Source organism: Perognathus longimembris, chromosome 24 (genome assembly GCF_023159225.1).
Source record: "Perognathus longimembris pacificus isolate PPM17 chromosome 24, ASM2315922v1, whole genome shotgun sequence".
NCBI lineage: Eukaryota > Metazoa > Chordata > Mammalia > Rodentia > Heteromyidae > Perognathus > Perognathus longimembris.
Window position 1 is genome coordinate 27,409,866 of NC_063184.1, and position 18,198 is coordinate 27,428,063.

The 18,198-nt window shown below is 43.9% G+C and overlaps 1 protein-coding gene across 1 annotated transcript in view; it reads right to left on the reverse strand.

The window, feature by feature from the left end:
• The window catches only part of Dclk2 (doublecortin like kinase 2), a 74,208-nt gene that overhangs the window by 30,907 nt on the left and 25,103 nt on the right, over positions 1-18,198 (reverse strand).

An 18,198-nucleotide genomic window follows, 5' to 3' on the forward strand; every position in this document is an offset into this window, starting at 1 on the left:
CGGGCCCCTGCACCACACACCGCTCACCACACACGGTGGCTGGAGTAAGAGCAAGGTAGTGGCAAGCCAGGCCCTGGTGTACACACACACACACACACACACACACACACACACACACACACACACGCTTAAAAACCAAAGACCTCTGCACCCAGGTCCTCCACCTCTGCCGTGCTTTTTCGTCCATTCACTCCCCCACCACGTCAAGACAGCTCTGGGCTCCTGCCTGCGTAGGAGACAGTGGGTTTCTTGAACTTGGGTTGAGCTATGACTCACGGACCATACAAGGCATCCACGGAAAGGCACAAAATTCAAGTTTTTAGTATATTCAGAGTTGCGCAACCGTCACCTCACTCCAGTTTCTGGTGCTTTCCTTGCTCAAGAAAGGAACTGTAGGTCCATCCATAACTACATGCTCATCACAGTCGGCCTCCCGCACGTACAGTAAATCAAAGAGCATCTGGCTTCCTCCACTTTGCATGCCGTGAAGCGTCCCTACTGGAGTAAATATCCTCTACTCCTTTCTATGGCCGAGTAATATTCCGTTGAATGGATTCACCGCCTTTCCTTGCTAAGGCTGGATACGTGGCTGGATTCCACTTCAGTTCTGGCTCTTGCAGCCGTGTAGCTGTCCCTCACCCAAATCGCACAATTCATCTTCCACTTTCAGCTCTTTTGCTGGGTTGGGTGGATCATAGTCTCAGGTAGGCCCTGGGCTAAAACACCCCAGAAGGCCTTACCTGAGAGAAACAACTAAGGCAAAAACAGAGCTAGTAGTGGGGAACCTGCCTAACGAATGTGGAGGCCCTAAGTTCAAACCCCGAGTACTGCAAAAAAAAAAAACACAAAAAACAAACAAATAAAGATGTCTGCCTTGCTCTGACTGAATCACCGTTTCTGGTGACGGAATGCCTATTCGGTTACCTAGTTCACCAAATCAGACTTTCCATTAGGTTCGGCTATTCCTGAATTCCACATTTCTTAAGAAATACTACCAAGTGGCCCGGAATCAGCGGCTCATGCCCGTTCCTGTCCATTGTTCGGGTTGGGATTTCGTGGGTGTTTTTTCTTTTTAGGTCCCCTGATGGCTTTGGGTTTTCTCTACAAAGTAGGAAGCAGTTTTGGGCCTAGGGAGGGAGGGGCCGGGGGTGGGGCAGGACTGAGAAAAGAGTGGGTGCTATCAGCTTGGTCCAGGGGAGGCTGACGGGAGAGGGGCTGGGAGCCAACAGCACTGAAGGCCTCCGGAGGCCGCCATGGGCACGGAAGTTTGCACTGCTCACTCAGGCCTTGCTACGAGGTGGGGGGGGGGGGGGGGGGGAGAAGGTTGCAAGGGATGACATCGATCAAGAGGCCCTGTACTCATAGCCTGCTTTGTTAGACGGCAACTCCTTGGTGTAACTACTTAAAGACAAGAAAAATCTTTTATTAAAAAAAAAAAAAACTCGAGCGAAACCAAAATCCAAACCCAAAGATGGTAACCCACAATAACCAGGAATGACGGGAAATTAACTCCCCATCCCCCCACCATTACTAGTGTAAAATACAAGGCTCTGTCGTTTTTTTCCACAAAGTGGACAGAGTAATCATCACCCGTAGCAGTCCCTGCCGGGGCTGAAGCACTGATCTCACCACAGTAGAAACAGAAGAAGAGACGGGCCACAGCGAATGGAACCCCAGTGCCAGAGAGCGAGCGAGCTCGGCTGTTTCCACTTTCACCACACGGAGAGCCCATTTTGCTGAGCCCAGGCTTTTGCTGGGATCGAAGCACCCACCACTGAGACCAGACCTCCCTCCCTCCCCTCCCCCACTCCCCCCCTCTCCCCCAGAATCCTGGCTCCCCCGGGGCTGGACTTCTCTGAGGCTCAGTTTCTCACACTTAATCCTTGGGGATCAAATGGAATTGACCCATCTGCAAAATGGAAAAGAAGCAAATCCCATTCAATCCCCAAGGATTAAGGGAGATAGCGTGCAAAAGCTTTTGGAACTTGTTATGCCCGGTTTATTAATTCATGGTCTCAAATACTTAATATATATTTTTTTTACCTTACGGGATAATTCTTTTCCATCGGTATAAACGAATAAGAAGTGCATGCTTCTATATAATTCAATGCATTAGATGCTTTTTCGGATAACACTCCACTCACAGCTGGAAAAACTGAGCTAAATCTTAGGATCTCAAAAGTCTATCCTGAAATGCAATTCATGTAATATGGCCCATCAAAATGTTTACGTGAATACATTAAAGAACGGATTCTGTCAAGAAGCCCTTAGACGATACAGAAGGAGGATTTGACTTAAATTAGATACCAAAGAAAGCATTGGTTTATAGTTCCACATATAAGCTACTTGGCACACCTCACAATGTTTCAGAGCATAAAGACAGGCAAATAACTGCTAAGAAATCTACTTTATTTTCATGCCGAGATTATATCTGGATAGAGTAGACTTCTTTAGTACAATGTAGTCATCAGATTTCACAAGTAAATGGGGCCACTACGTATGTTAATTGTTTTCAGTAGTGCCCCCAACTTAGCTGATGCTGAGAGAAGTGAAATGTCTGATGAAATACCCAGGGTCTAATATAAACTGTCACCAAACAGAAATCATATCAGTTTGCTACTGTACATTCATTTTAACGCCAAAAGGCTGCTACAGGCAAGGTATACACATAATGTAAGCAACACATAGCCCAGTGTAAGAGAGGGACAAGAAACACTAACAATTTCTGTTCAAAAGCCACAGCAGTGGGAAATCTGTGTCAGAACACCTTGAATAATTATGGGAATAAAGGAGTACAAAGACCAGTCAGTGGGAAAAAAATTTTTCACAACATAAAATACTCAGAACCTTTCAAAAGTGTCTCATAATTGGGCAATCTGATATTTGATCCTTATGGTTGTACCCTGTATTCTTTAACATTCTTTAACTCTAGTTGTGTTTATTCTTTTCATTATTAGTTTTAAAAGCTGGAATCAAACACTGAGATATGGGATGTCATTAAATCTGTCTCAAAAAATCAGTCATAAATCAAAACTTATTAAGGTTGTGGGAAAAGGCATCTGTTTGAAGGCCTTGGTTCGCTTCTAAATTCTTTCTTCAATGCAAGAAGCGATTAATCCTCCCAGAAACTCTTTGGGAATAATAAATGTTTATATGGTTTGTGAAAGAAAGCTAGATACACAGTGGGGAAGTAATATTTCTTCTTAGGTGCAAAATTAAGGCTATCAGCAGAATTGGATGGGGAAACATCCAACAGAGAAATAAAGTATCTACAGGGGCATGTCTACGCTTTCTAAATTAATGGGAGCCATTTACACTAGTAATCTTTCTATCCCACAGTAGACAGATTAATTAGGTCAGGGTGAATAGGTACTAGTTCTTCATAGCTTGCCACACAACTTTATTTTTCTTTCCTTATTTGGTGTTTGTTAAGGGATATATAAACAGCAGGTCTGAAGCCTAACAAAAATACTAGGCATGTATTAGGAGTATAATAACCATTCCCCCCCCCCCAAAAAAAAAAGAATAGATGACTGAGCTATAACCCTCACGGATGCTTAAATTCTGAGTTAGAGAAAGTTATATTCATTTCCTGACGGCTGCAGTTTGGATCTTCAATGGCCTCCAAAGTCCCACATGTTACAGGCTTGGTCCCTAAGGTGGCACTGTTAGGAGGTGGTGGGACCTTTAAGAGGTGGGGCCTGGTGGGAGTCTTTAGGTCATTGTGGGTGTGGCCTTGAAGGGAGCTGTGAAGCAATCCTAGCCATGGGGGGAGGGGGGCCCATGCTTCTTTTGAGAAAAGCAAAAAAGAAATTGTGTGTGTGTGTGTGTGTGTGTGTGTGTGTATGTGTCTCGGTTGTAGGGCTTGAACTGGGGAGTTGGGGGGGAGGATGGGTTGTTTTTAGCTCAAGGCTAACACTCTACCACTGGAGCCAATATCTTCTTCCAGCTTTTGGGGGATTACTTGGAGATTAGCGTCTCATGGACTCAGCCTGCGCAGGCCGGCTTGGAGCCACAATCCTCAGATCTCAGCCTCCCGGGTAGCTAGAATAACAGGCATGAGCTACCAGCACTCAGCAGAAATACTATTTTTTTCTTTTTGGTGCTGGTCCTGGGGCTTCGATGTGATCTCTGCTCAGGTTTCAGCTTTGTATGTCCCCCAAGAAGCTCTGATTCACCCCCAAATCCGGCTCGCCCCTTCCCATGCTGTCATTCACCCAGCAGAGATGTTAGCATTGACAGGACCATCTGGTTTTGTGCTTGGGTCTCTCACTGGACTGTGAACGTCACAAATACAATGTCATCACCTTGTTCATTATCATAATTCCAGAATATTCCACAGCCCCAGGCATGGAGGGCTTGCTTAATAGATTCATCTTGAATAAATCACAATGGAAATACCCGGAACCCTATTCTTCCTCTTCTCTAGAGGCTCCATCTCATTCTTTCTATGACCTCTCAGTCACATACTAGCATGAATGTTGGTCCCAGTGACCAGGTTTGTGTTTGTTTTCGATCCCAAGGTAACTTTCAAGACCAGGCCAATCCTGTAGCTTCTTATAGAAAGCATCCAGCAAACACTTAGTTCATCAAAATGTTAGCCCTAGACATCTTACAATAACTTCCTACATACCAATCCTACCACATAAATACTCTTTCAAAAATTAAATTTTATTACTACAGATAGAAAGCAATATAATTTGCTCTCACACAGCTATGGGATGCTATTTAGAGCGATGAGTTCACATTACGTGAAGGGGCTCCTGAGATACTCTTGGGCTGTACTGAACTATTCCAAGGCACCGTCAAAATGCAGAGCTCAGTGAGAGACCTGTTTAAATTGGTATCAACTTAACCTAAAAATTTTAACACTTTGAAATAGTCACTAAGACCATATTCTAAAGGAAAGAATTAACAGGATGATGGATATCAAGAGTATAAACTACATCAGAATGCTTCATGCATCTTCTTGAACTTTTACTGTTTTAGAGAGAGAACCAAATTCCATACCCCCTGCTAACATTAAATTAAATGCTTTTATTATCAGAATTAAGCTCAAAGGGCTCTACCAAAGAGCAGTTGTCTCAATCCAGTAGTGGCTTTTAAAATTAAGATAGCCATATAGTTGTATGTTTTGAGGCTTGAACTCAGGGCTGTTAGATTGGCACGGGCTGTGTTCTACCACTGAGCCACAGCTGGAGACATTTTTTGCACTGTTTTATTTTTTTCCCTGAGCTAAGGTCTTCGTTTGTTCCCCCAGACTGCCTGGAGTGTGACCTACCTCACACTTCTCTTCTTGCCATTAGCATGGGTAACAGGCTAACACCACCACAACCCAGCTTCTTCTGTTGAGAGAGTATCTGTCAAGCTATTTTGCCCAGGTTAGCCCAGAATCACAACCCTTACAATCTTAGCCTCATGAGTAGGTGGTACGACAGGAATAAACCACGGGGCCCCCGTTTTAATTTTTTATGATTGAGTCTTCCCATTCTCAGCCTCTTGAGTAGCTGGGGTTAATATAGGCATGAACAACTATATCTGACTGTTACATAGGTTTGTAATGTAACTGTGTTGTTTAAAAAAAAACACAAAAAACCTCTGATTCTTCTTTAAAAAATTGTATTATAGGGCTGGGGATATGGCCTAGTGGCAAGAGTGCTTGCCTCCTAAACATGAAGCCCAGGGTTCAGTCCCTCAGCACCACATATATGGAAAATGGCCAGAAGGGGCGCTGTGGCTCAGGTGGCAGAGTGCTAGCCTTGAGCAAAAAGAAGCCAGGGACAGTGCTCAGGCCCTGAGTCCAAGGCCCAGGACTGGCAAAAAAAAGAAAAATAAATTGTATTATAAGTCAGGAAGTGACAAGAGAACTGCATTTAGTTCTGACTTAGTCTGTGACTAAGAAATATCCAACCATACAAGATCTTTCTGCCCTGTAAGCACACAGAAATCCAACTTTACTCTTTTGTTGTGGGTGTTTTTCTCGGTGGCACACATATAATAGCTCATGGGCATTTTGCTGCGAGGACTCCATGAATGTGTGCAGGGCAGTCATCTCCCTCATGTTTGGTGGCTTCATTATACATGTTTATATGCACGTACATATGTACATGTGTGTTCGTATACATATCTACATATACGACACGTGTAACCCTCTGCCCTCTCAGCCCCTCCTTCTGCTCCCACCTCTCAAATAGAAATACAAATTTTTAAAGATGTCAGGAAAACACAAAGACAATTTAAACCTAAAACCAGAGGACAAACCTTAGAGCTGCCTAAGCCGTTATCTTTATTTCTATTACTGGTAAATAGATTACTCACCTAGATACATGAGAGCTACGAAATCAGCAGATCAACCTCATTGTTACTAACATCCTTCTTGACACACACACATGCTTTGGAATCAATTCTCTTTCTAGAATAAAAGCTCTGCTTAAAATCAACAGGCAGGGGCTAGGGGAGTAACTCAGTGGTAGAGTGCTTGCCTAGCACGCAAGGAGACCATACATTTGATCCCCACCACTGTCAAACAGAAAAGGCAAAACCCAGGAAACAAGCAGAAAGGTAAAGTCAGCTGGCCTTTCCAAAATGCTAGGGACCCCCAGAAAAGCAAATTCGCAGGTCAGTAAGCAGGGTCTAGCATTCTTCCTAATTTTTTTTTTATCCTGGAGCCAAGAATAAAATTAGCATAAATAGCCCGCTTTGTTCCCTTTCAAAGTTGGCTGGCTTACAGAAAAGGAAGGACCCCCACCACCGCAAGAAGAAAGCTACTCAGAATAGCAATGCTTTTCTGTTTCCTGTAAATCCATTCAGCCAGGCACTCAGACTGTAGTTGCCATGGAAACAGAACTGAAGCTCAAAGCCTTTACAGTAAAAGGCTTCTCGGTGGCACCTGCAGACAGCTCCTTACATTTACTTTGCTACTATTACAAAAAGAAATTAAAAAAGCAAACTGGACCTAATCTTTGTGGTCTGACTGTAGTTGTCTCATCATGATCGGCGATTCACCAACCAAATGAATCACAGAATCTCGAGACTAAAGATTTTGGCTTCTGAAAAATGTTCTGTCCATAGGATGAAAAGATCTTCACATTCCAGGGCTATCTAGCTACCAAACGGATGCTGAGAGGAGACGGTAATCTCTACATGGATCCTTCTGACAGCCACCACTGAAGGCCACCTCCTTGGAATTCCTACATGGAGGGGAAGGTTTTCACCTGGGAAGGAGGGGAGCCAAAGCAAAGAACTCAAGCAGGGGAGTCACAAGAGAGCCCCAAAGCGGGGGAGTGGACGGTAGATGCTTCCCACAGGACTTAGCCATTTCTCAATAACAAACACAACGTGGGAGCTGTTCAGTGTTTCCCAAAAGGCAACTGCAAAACCCAAGCACAAAATGGCCATTTTTCTAACCCAGAAATGAATTTCTCACTAAAATTAAAATTTGGATTGTTCTAATCCCAAACAGAAAGGGAAAAGAAAAACTACAGAACACAAACTGTCCATACATGCTAGACAGTAAATCTCATTTGACATGTAAGTTTCATGGGGAAGACCAGATGCTGGATCTGGCTGGCGCCATTTTGCCCACATGGTGGATGATTGGGAGGCTGAGTCTGACTGGCGCCATCTTGTCTTCATGGTGGAGGCAGGGAAGTCCCACCTCCCAGGTGATGGGTGGGGACATGGACAATAGGTTACTGGCACCTGCCTGTCTTGGGTCTTGAACTCTCAAGCTCCCTGTGACCCAGCCTCCTGGCCTGACCTTATTTAGGCCTGAACCGGCTCAGGCGCCATCATGCCATGCCAGATGGATGCGTGTTCCTGTCTCCTGGCTCTTGTCCAGTCAACATGGCGTCCTATTGCAGCTGATCTGGTCAGCTGGTATTGGTTTTCTGCTCTTTCTTTCCTCTCCGGCTCTCACGCTCAGTTTTCTAGCAGCGTTAAGAGTGTTCGCCGGGCTGCAGATCTTGGTGACAGGAGTCTACCTGCACACCACCGGCACTCCAATAAAGGCGCCAAATTCAACCTCTCGAAATGTGGCTTCTCTGTTTTCTTGCCATACAACCATTTATCTTCCATGACTTCCTTATGAAGAAGACACGTTGACGGTTTCCTCTTGACAGAGATAATGTTTAAAGAGGCTCAGAAAAGCCAAGCAACTTGCTCTAAGTCGCACAGCCAGGCAAGAGTAGTCTGAGGTTTGAACCCTGACAGACTGGTACCATACTTTGAACTTGACCACATACTATCTCCCTAGAGAAAACATTAACAGTGTGATTTATAACTTAACAACTTAAAAGAAGTCTTATGAAGCTAGGTTAGAAGTTTTTATATTTGTCTAAACCACAAACAACTTGACCATTTCTCTAGACCTTACTTTTATGAAGAAAATGAATGGCAGGTATGCGATCATATATCAAAGACTTTTTTTTTTTAAAGGATTAACTTCTAAGTAATGTTGTAAGGTCAGTACAAGTTCAGGCTAACCTCTTATACTTTAGGAATTATTGAATATGTTCTGAAATCACTATCTGCAAACAAATTGGTTAACCCTATTAAAACAAATTACAAACACAAGTTACAAACATTAAGGACTCTGAACAGGATCCTACTTGCTTCCCGACTGGGAACACCAAGAGCATAAATATGTATTAATAAATATTATAACTTCTATGTTTTTAAAATAAAGGCAGAACCTGTGGCATTTTTAAAGGATCTGATTCTGTACACGTAAGAATCCATGGTAGTCCACATTCTGCTGTTATTTTCAAGTATGGTAGTCAGTTGTGTGGTGAGAATTCTCTAGGCTCGTCTGTCTTCCCGTGAGGAAGCAACATTTTCCTTCTCAAACCAGTGTACGTCCAACAAGAAAAGCGATGACTAGAATGTCCCAAGTGCAGACCGAGCGGATGAAGGTACCATTTCTGTAGTGAATAAAAGCCTGAGGAAGGTGCGTGCCCGTGGTGATTCTGAAAGGTGAGCGCGACGCCACGCATTTGAATTATTAATGGCATCATTTTGGAAGTGGTATTACGGCTAAGGCCCATATCAAAGTCAAATGTCCCTGTGTAGAAGGCACTGGTCCTGATGCACAGTCAAACTTGTTGCCCTCGCATGCACAAAGGAGTTACAAGTCCTTAGCTCTATGTTCTGCTTTAGGGAATGCCAAAAGAGATGGGCTCAACAGCTTACATGAACTAACCCTAAGCATGTAAATACCCATAGGAAGACCAGGCCTGTTTGCTGGCTGTGTACAGAGGCCCTTATTTATGTGAAGCCTTAGGATGATGTTAGAAAGTCTTTTTTGTTGCTGCTGTTTGAAGCTAATTTGTGTATTTCTTAACTTTACATATTACTTAAACGTGTACACTTAAGTAACTTAAGGTTAAAAGATAAGAATAATGCCTAGCCTGTCAAATTAAATGTTTACTTTGCTATATCTGCTTCAGATCTCTTTAATATGTGAAAAAAAAACCCACCTACAGAACTTAAATCTCTTTTGTTTTCCCTCACGAGCTCCTTACCCATCCCCCCTCCACCCAACCTCCTCCATCTTCCATAGGAAATAACAAATATGTGCCCTTTCTTCCAGGTCATGTTTCTTAGGCTTCAGAGGATAGAAGTTCATGCCCGCAGCCAGCCATGAACTGTTTCACGTTGCAGAATTCTCCTATAACTATGCCCAACTGACTAGATCACCTTGCAATTCACTTGGTTCACTCAAAAATACTATTATTTATTAAACATAAGTTTCTTGTTATTATCAAAGTGTTGTGCAGAGATATTACCATTTCACAATTCAGGTAGCATGTACATTTCTCTTTCAGACAATGTCATCCCTTCCCAACTCTGCCCACAAGTTACACAGTTCATTTTCCTCCGTGTGGATTTTTGAAACCTAACCAGCTCTTCATATTTCATATTCTCTTTGTTTTTAAAGCTACTACCCTACTACTAACATAGTTACTTTCTATAACCAACACAGATGAATTCTGTAATACCCTCTACACTTCCAAATCCTTTCAAGGAAATGACACTCTTTCACAATGTGTTGCAGGAGGCGTTTGAGCTTTTATATAATGGCTATCTGAGTTCTCAGATACAGGAAAAGAAGTCTGGATCAAACCCTGAAGTCAGCCCACAGATTTCATCCCGAATTATGAGTCAGGAACATACCATAAATGCTTGACATTTAAGTCTTGCGATTAAGGCGTAACTGCCATTCCAAAGCAAAGGATTTCTTGAAGCAAAGGATTTCAATTCTGGAAACAAAGTTTAAATAACTGACAGCTGAAGTTACTCCTGAAAGAGCTATATCTAAACTACTAGGAATAAAATCTTCAAGACGATGTCAAATAACTAATTCATAGAAATAATTCCCTCCAAAAGACAAAGGGTGAGGGGAACGGCCTCCCCCACAAAATCACATGAGATTTATTTTATACTCTATTACAAGACAGGATTTCAAAACACAGGAAACATGTTTTCCTAGGAATGCATCAAAGGAATTCCTCCCAGCAGAATTGCATACACAGGGAAATACCAATGAACGACATACATGGAGAGTATCTTATCTTCGTCTTGCATCCAGAAGAAAGATGTGTGTGTGTGTGTGTGTGTGTGTGTGTGTGTGTAAGTCTCCAAGGATGTCAATTCAACTGAAAGAGGGACCAGTACACAAGGGAAGTTGTCTGCAAGCATTTATCATCAAGTTATATGTTGTACTTGGGGAGTTGACTGTCTTAAATAACCATCCCTTCCCTGGGGCTGCAAGTCTGGGCTAGAATACTACTCATGTCAGAAACTCATGTCATAAGATTAGATTGCAATGGAAAAGCAAAAGGAAACAGGGTCTCTTTTTTTCCCCAGGTGGGATTGATTATTCCCTTCCCAACAAAGAAGCCGCTGTTTTGCCCGAAAAAAAAAAAAAAAGAAGTCTCCTTCCTTCTTGGATATTGTCCAATACCTCTAGGTGCCTGAATGAGTCAGACAATAAATTCCGGGTTTGAGCCCGGCTTTCACCTCTCCGCCTCTCTCTAGGAAGATGCCCCGCCCACCCCTGACTGCCCACCATCACGGACAGAAATCACCCCTGGGTTTTCATGCGGTGGGAAAGGGAACTTGGCAACTTAGGTAGGAAGATCAAGCCAGCTGGATTATCAAGGATGGAGGAGCTGTGGTCGCGCCAGCGTGACATTGAAACAACCTTGGAGGGCAGAATTTTTTTTTTGTTTAAATATTCAACACATGGACACGGCGTCTTTCTTTCCTAGAATTGAACCCAACCATGGAGACCATGTCTATCTTTCCTGAAATTGAGCCCAACCATAGACTGTAGTGTGGACTGAGCGAATGTGTGGATAAACACTACGTAGAGGCCGAAGGCTCAAAAGTTCAGGGATCAAAGGAACTATTGGAGAAGCGCGAACTCAGGGAAATGAGCTCCACCCTGAATTCAGAGTTGCCATCTTTGCTCTCTGTGTAGCTATTTTCTTCAGTGCTTCCCAAACGGTACTGGAAAATTCTGCTGATGTTCTCTTGAAAAACCATCCTGGGTTGAAAGCTTCCTGGGATAATCTCCCCAAGAAAAGAACTTGATAAATAAAGGTGTGCAATGTGTTTTTTTATTCCAATGTGCTATCTCTACTTCAACAAAACACTATTTCTTGATTTATTCAGAAAAGTGAGATTCTGAAATGACTATGTTCTTTTTTTTTGCGGGGGGGGGGTGAGGCCCGTGTCCCCCATCACATTGAAGAATAGCCCCACGTAAACACACAAAGTAGCTCATGGTTGCATTACTTCCGGCCACTGACCAACAGGACCAGTCGGACTGTGCGGTGGCAGGCACAGCTGTAGAGAATTCCATTGGGATGTCGCACAGGAGGGATGTGAGAGTCTTCCATCTTAGCAGACAGCCTTGGGAGTATTACTGCCTATCATGGGGGAGGAAGATGGAGCAGGTTTCAACACACCCACCCAGCACAAACAGCAAGGGGAGTGTGACTTGCCACCAAAGTGCTACACAGCATCCTGGAGCCGTGGCTCTGTGGTCCGGGCACCAGAGTCAGGTAGCTGTGTGCTGAGGGCCGACTAACTCCTAGAGCTCTTGTCCTGGGCTTTGGGGAAACACGGCGCTTGTGGCCCACGACTGTGACCAAGCCACGCTTTGGTGGATTCGCCTTCTTTGCCTTTGGTGTAGTAGGATTCAGAATCACAGAAGATTCCCATCCTTCCCCTTCACGGAAGACCAGCAATCCTCCCCTTTGAAATCACCCGAGGCTGGGGCGGGGGGGGGGGTGGATAATAATTTGAATGTCACTCTCATCATGCGCATAGAACAACCTCCCCGTGGCTTTCTTCTTTTGTGGGAACCGGCAAGGCTCTCCACCCTCATCTTCCCTTCAGCCAGCCCCAGCACCCTATTAAAATTCATGACAGTTCCTTCCATACAAATATCTGATTGCAGCTGTCAACCTTGCAGCTCAGGGATCTCCAGAGAGCAGACAGGACAGGGCACTCCCTGTGAGGAAATAGGTCAGCACCTCCTGCTGCCCACAGTGTAGGCGCTTCCCTCTAGAGAAACAAGATTACATTCTTCTGGGTAGGTGCTGAACTTCTGAAGGGGCGCACAGGGCTTGTTTCTTCCCTGCCCCCCAAAGAAGCCGTACAGCTTCATCACACAGTGCCTCCGTTCCCCAGGAACCCTGACCCCTCGCTGGTGAGAGGGAATGTCCTTCGGTCATGAGTCACTGCGCTGAATTCACAGACACGGAGCCGCCAAACACACTGGGCCAAAAGCAAAGAGAAGGCCGAAGCCGGGCCCTCAACTCCAAAGTGCGCCTCAAGACCCCAAAGTCCATGATCACACTGTGGAGTTGGCTGCTTTTTATTTTAAAAGATCTCTGCCACCCATGAAGAATGAAGAACGGGGGAGCGAAACCAGGCTCATGATAGCTGAAATCCTGGTCCATCTCTCTGAGCCTCATCTTTTCATTCCCCGTCACCCCCACACAGTTACATTCGTCTATATTTGGCAAAAACTATGGAAACAATTCATAAGAGAAAAGGAAGAACAGAACATTCTTCAGTTCTCGAAGAGTGGATGTAATTCAGCATGATCACAAAATTATGAATATAATTAGAAGAGACTTGACATGGCACTCAATTCTATACCCACTGCGTTTTACACAGAGAGAAAGAGAAGGCTGGAGAAACGAAGGCACCATGGTGCACACCTGTTACCCTAGCTACACACAGAAGCACAAACAGGGAGACACCGTTCAGACCCTACATAAAAGTTCATCAATGCCAAATGCTGCTGGAGTAGCTCAAGTGTTAGAACACCTACATAGCAAGTGGAAGGCCCTCAGTTCAAACTCCAGTACAACCAACAAAGGAGAGGGAGAGAGAGAGAGAGAGAGAGAGAGAGAGAGAGAGAGAGAGAGAGAGAGAGAGAGAGAGAGAGAGAGGGAGAGAGAGAGAAGAAAGGGAGGGAGGTAAAACAATCTAAGGACACGGATGTTCAAAGCACACATTAAACACTACACTTCAGATTAAACTACATCTGCCCTTCGGTGCTCCAAGGCAAGATCACTTTGGAGAAAAGGCTCAACTTGGTAACTGGCTGAATAATCAGAGTAAACTAAATTCCAGAAGCGGCCCGTGAGAACGGTGCGTGGGCCATTCCTACAGCTGATTTGAAGAAAACGTCATGCAACAAACAGAGAGACACCGGCGAAGCATCGCAAGGTGCCCACCATGCAGAGTAAGTGGAAGCCTGTTACAGCGTGAGGGAGCGTGCCCGAGGGAGGACCTTCCTTCGTGCCCCAGGGGACTAAAAATCCAGTGAGGGCACAGCACCAAGGGCAGCCCGCTCCTTTTTGTGGTGTGTGGGGAAACCTATTCCAAGGCTAGCCCAACAGGTATTTGATTTCGTTTCAAAAGTTAAGACACCTCGGGGTTTAGGTTGGCAAAGCAATAGCAGATCGGGAGACTACGGAAAGAAACTATTTCCTTCCGTAACTTTATGGAAAACCCACCCTTAAATTGAAGTGTATAAAGATTTTTTTAAAAAATAGTCACTTATGCAACCACCAAGGAAGTCTTCCCTTTCCTACACAAAGGGCATGCCCAGTGAGACAGCCAAAGACACGACAGCACTGCTGCCTACAGGCCTAACACCCGCCCCCCCTCCCCCAACAGGGGGTTTCCTCCCCCTTTTCAATTGAAATCATCTTTTGGCAATTTTCCCCCTTTAAATCAGAAAAGCACGTTCCAAATTGCCTTTAAGTAGCTGATGGTGTTTGGAGAAGTACAATTTATCTCCTGAATATAAAAGAGAATTCACTCAACCCCACCCCAATAATGTGCCTCCCTTGAGAATAAATGTAGGCCCGGAGCTGCGCATTAATCAGAGGCTATTTTACATGATCCCAGTCAGCATTAGGCCGCGTCCCACCCACCATTTATCCCCATGACAAGGAATCACTCAGAAAACACTAGAAGCTTCCTGCCATTCAAGAGGGAGCTCAGAAAAAAAAAAAAAAAAAAAAAAAAAAAGCGTTGCCTTTGGCAGAATAGTCTCCTAATCATGAAAGGACCAGTGATCAGCTGGGGAGAATTCCCTCTTGATGAATAAGAGGCAGTTTTCATCACCGCTTGGTGCTCTAATCACAAACTCAGATAAAATATGCATTAACACGTGCGGTTCAGGTGGTATCTGTTGCACAAAGAGGAGGGAGACGTATTTACTCATCATGCAAGGCAATCGCCGGAGTTTCACCTCTTGGGAAATCAACCATGAAAGACCACTGCATCTCACCAACAACCAAGAAGGCTTGGGACAAGTGGAGCCTTAGTGAGATTGTAAAACAAATTCTGGTTTTGGGAAACTTACTCACAATGAGAACAGCCAATGAGAAAGGCAGAGGCAGCCTGCTAGATGCCACGAAGCTGCCCAGGGTCGTCACTTCTCCACAAGAAACACAAAATCAGCAGCCCAAGGCATTTTGCGCTCACTTTTTCCGCTTCTAAAGCAATGTCTGGTTCCTGGAAACATGTGCTAACCAAGTGCTCTCATCCAAGCAATACTGGCTGTTCCAACCAGAAGACATTTACCTTGCATCCAAGCTAATGTATGTGTCTGCTCAGGGGTTGCACACTGGAATGCAATCTTTAGCAGTTGCAACAAACTTTCCAATCTATCCAACTTTGTACAGAGAGACAAAGAAATGGTCAGTCTTGGGCAATCCAATCCGCAGACGTTGTATGTCAAATTACCATCCAATTTGCAGCACACACTCATGGTATTTCTGACAGCTGCTAGATTTATAGAACAGAAATAGCACGTGCATGCTAAAAGATAGGCAGGTCACAAGAACACAAACACAGTGACTGAAATACTTTCTTTTAATCAGTAAAGCCACAGTCCACAGTTGTAGGAAGGGAGTGTGTTTTAACAAGGAAGCGCCTCCATGAAGATACATGTCATTGTTACAGACAAAAGGAATATCCATTTCCTCAGGGTTATGGATTAAACTTGTCTCAGGAAAGCTGACCCATCTCTTGGCTACAAAATCAGGGATTCTTTATGTAGACATAACACAAATGCTTCCAGAAATCCATGTGATCAAGTCCTTGAAGGGTCTTACAGAGTGACAAGCATCAAGGGAATTATTGTTTCCTGTCTATACTATTAATATAATTTAAAGTAAATCTATCATATCCACCTTATCTTACGGTTCTGCAGTTGGTAAGGTACAACCAGAGTTCAAAATTTTAAACAGTATATAGGCTTAGCCAATTCATTTACCTCTCAGTCCAACAGCTGTAAATCTACAAAGCATCTAGGATTGCTGTAATTTGCTTTAAAAAAAAATGTCAAGGCAAAACTGAAGGTCACATTTATACTCTTGGCATAAAAACCCTTTACGAAATGGCAGAAATAAGGTATTCAGCAAAGGGCTGGAAAGGTGGCTTCATGGTATTAACAATTTGTTTTTGGACTAGATCTTCACATGAGGTCCTAACAGAGCAGACCAAAACCAAAACAGTTGCTCAAGCTAAAATTCTACATCACCCACCTGAAACTAAGCTGTGTATCTGGTCTCCAGAGAATCAGGATTAGGAAGAGGACAGCCAAATTCCCCCCAACAAATAGTATGAGCATAGAACTCCCCCTACTTTAATCCTTATACCAAAAAGAGGTCATCAGAAGTAACTTGGGATTGATTGAATCATTACTCTTCTATAGTTCTCTCTGTCACTGTCTCATACGGAGAGTAACTCTACTTCTCATTTTGGGTTTTTGCATGCTTCAGCCAATTAACCTCTTCTCTACTTGGCTCCTGAAAACACTTTCCAGAATGAAATGTTGCCAGGTTCTAGAATGGGTGGAGAAGACAGCTAATTAAGACTTTTAAATTGTAATCTATCACCAAGAGAATCTCTAAAATAAAATAAAATAAAATCAATAACAGAAAGGGGTTAGATGCAAGTCATCGAAGTCAAAGATGTTCATAATCGGCTGAGGCCTGACCAAGCCTGAGAAGTATTATGAAGCCGTAAGTCTTTTGGAAGAGGCTCTCAACCTCAATGTCCCTCCAGGTAGAGACAAGAGGTCATCCACGCATCTGAGAGGCCTTGTAATTTGCTTTTGGATTTAGGTTCCTTGAACAATTCAGGTCTAAACCATCTCATGCATTTCAGTCTCTCGTCTCCTTTTCCCATTCCCTTGTAGTTTGCCAATGGTACAAAAAAAGTAAAGAAAATACTGGGCAACCTGTCCGGAGATTCTTGGCACATCTGTGCAGACTTTTAAATATATACAATCTAGCTTCCTTCTTTCTCTCACAAACTGTTAATATATTAGGAAGCCAAACTGATTCCAGAGATCTTTTGTGAGTTACTGTATTGAATTATGGGGTGTCACGCTGTCTTTTATCAGCTGCATGTCTTATAAATTATATGGGGTAATCTAAAGAAGCAGGAACAACCGTAGACCTCTGGGAACCAAAAAAGAATTTGTATTTTGTTTCTTTGCAAGGCACATCCTAGATATATTATGCTCTGAATACACAAACACAGACGTGTAGGACCCCTGTGGAAGACCTATCAAGTAACTCTCCAGACTTCAGATGCACCGGTCTCCATTTATTTCTCTAATTTATAGAGGTTAGCTGAAACTACAAATAGAAAGCACATTTATTACTGTTTTACAAGACCCTTATGAGTTAAAAGATAGCCTACATCAATACATTTCCATGCTGATTTACATCACAAAAGGGAAGCTTCCTCCCTGGCCCTCAAACTAACTTTTCTATATCCTGATGACTGACTTTTATGGCGCACTCACTATGTGAAATAATCAGTTGCTTTCCCCACTTGGCTTCTCTCGCCCTTCTCCTTTCCTTTTAGTGCAAATGATTTCCAATACTTCGCTGAGCTTTTGCTCTGTGTGCCTTTGGGCCTTGTTTTTAAAGTTCTAGGAGAAGACAGTATATTAACTGAAACAACACTGAATTTGGACTCCATTGTGTCAGCCTAGTCACAGCTACACTGAATTACCTTGCTCATAAAAACAAAAGGAGTGGAGCAGGGAATTTCCAAGGCTCTTCTGCCTCTGACCATACAACATGAATGTTTGCAATACCATCGGCAGCGCTACTTCCCTTTCCTTCTCTAAGAGATGAGCCCAGGGGCAACAACCTCTCCGATTGGAAGCAAGAGTCTGCCCAGCTGTGCCTTGCTCAACTTGGGAGGACAAAATCATGAACGCCAGTAGCAGGACGGGACAATGAACACCAGTCTTGGCTCTGCCCAAGGCTCAATATGCTGTGGTTTAGACGCGATGTCACGCAGTGAAGACATACTCCCTGGTATCGCCGCATCCAATACTCAGAATCCCGGAGCTTTGAGTCCGTGTCAGCCAGCTCCATGGCTCCAGCCCCAAGGAAAGGCTGAGCATCATAACAGGGCAGTGTGTGTGTGAAGCGTCATTCCTCTCAAGATGGACAGGAAGCAGGGAAAGAGAGAGAAAAGGTCTGTATCCGCGCCAGCGTTCTTCTTCTCCCCTCTTCATTCCATTGGGGCCTCTTCAAAGTCAGTACTTATAGAAAACAGGGTCCCAACTGGTTATCTCTGCATCCCTAATACGAAAGCAAGCAAGCTACTGGGGGTTAATACTACTGACTTGAATGA